Source organism: Schistocerca serialis, chromosome 2, assembly GCF_023864345.2.
Source record: "Schistocerca serialis cubense isolate TAMUIC-IGC-003099 chromosome 2, iqSchSeri2.2, whole genome shotgun sequence".
NCBI lineage: Eukaryota > Metazoa > Arthropoda > Insecta > Orthoptera > Acrididae > Schistocerca > Schistocerca serialis.
Window position 1 is genome coordinate 1,053,390,712 of NC_064639.1, and position 1,608 is coordinate 1,053,392,319.

A 1,608-nucleotide genomic window follows, 5' to 3' on the forward strand; every position below is an offset into this window, starting at 1 on the left:
TTCCGATCAAACAATATTCGCTCTTTCCTGCTGATATCGCTTTTAGCGTTGATAAACATGCTGAGAACGTCTTTTGTTCATTTAACCAATTATTGACACACAATCATCTGCATAGCTCACTAATACAGTATCCTTTTAGTGATAAAAGCACTCCGTCATTAGCCCACAAGTGGTCCATCGGGACCATCTGACCGCCGTGTCATCCTCAGCTGAGGATGCGGATAGGAGGGGCGTGTGGTCAGCACACCGCTCTCCCGGTCATTACGATGGTTTTCTTTGACCGGAGCCGCTACTACTCGGTCGGGTAGCTGCTCAGTTGGCATCACGAGGCTGAGTGCACCCCGAAAAATGGCAACAGCGCATGGCGGCCCGGATGGTCACCCATCCAAGTGCCGGCCACGCCAAACAGCGCTTAACTTCGGTGATCTGACGGGAACCGGTGTATCCACTGCGGCAAGGCCGTTGACCCTAGTGGTAAAACATTTGCTAATTCTGTTTGTAGTATGGTTTCCAAATCGCAGCGGAATAATCTTCCATCAGTGACTACATTGGACTTTTTTTCACAGAAAGAGTTATTTAAGTTGTTGACAAACCCTGTAATTGGCGTGGATAATATTTTCCCTTAAGAATTACTATTTCACTGACATTCATAAGGCAACTGTGCTCTCCCTTTACTAAAAATAAAAGTACTTATAATCGCTTCAACGCACTAGACGAAACCGGACAGATAGTTTACAGACATATTCCGCAACAAATAACTGACTCTCGGAAAACCAATCTCTCATAGGTTCGTCAAAGTCTGTTTAGATCTAACATGTTAACACGAAAACAAAAAATATATTCCGAAATTCGATTTTCGTCACCTTGTAATTAATTGCATTCAAAAGTCGTATATGTGTCGCTATTATGTTACTATACCTCTTTTCTGGCTCATAACAGAAGGGCTGACATGAAATTACACGCTACACGTATGTTAATAGCTACCTACAACAAACAGTTACAGTCAAGACAGGAAATCCAATCTTTGCGAAGCAAAGCTGCCAATCTGCATGAAGTAAGAAAACCCGCCGGCGACAACGCTTTTGGGGTCTCTCAACTAACACTGCCTTAGCACTCATCGTAATCTGCGTACTGAATCACAAACACACTTATTGTTCGCAACATCGGTAAGCTATTCGCCAGCCCTAGACCGTGAATTGAAGATAGAATATTAAAATTCACAGTCTCGTCAAGGGGTTGGCGGAGGGGGAGGAGGATGAAAAATAGAACGAGACACGGATCACTAAATGAGAATGGTAAAATAAAGGAAAGGAATTTGAGCGAACCTGCGTTTAAAGAACCATCTGCTCAACCAATTTCCGGAAACCAAGGAAAACCAATTAATCAGCTTCATGATTAGCTGTCCTAATAATTATGCCACCTCGCTCGGGTTTTCGAATTAGAGTACTAGAACCGATATTAAACGGATGGTACGCAATTGTGTATTCGATACAGTTCCGGTGGCTGGATTCGGTAAGCCCTTGCAAACGAAACTCAACGATCCGGTCTTAACCGGACGAACTCAGCAGACGTAAAGGTAACTTCGGGAGTACTCTATGGAGTGTTATA

General features: G+C 43.6%; 1 pseudogene; it reads right to left on the bottom strand.

Moving 5' to 3' along the window:
- Positions 1-349: 349 nt before the first annotated feature.
- On the bottom strand, positions 350-467 carry LOC126459646 (5S ribosomal RNA; annotated as a pseudogene).
- Between the last annotated feature and the right edge of the window lie 1,141 nt (positions 468-1,608).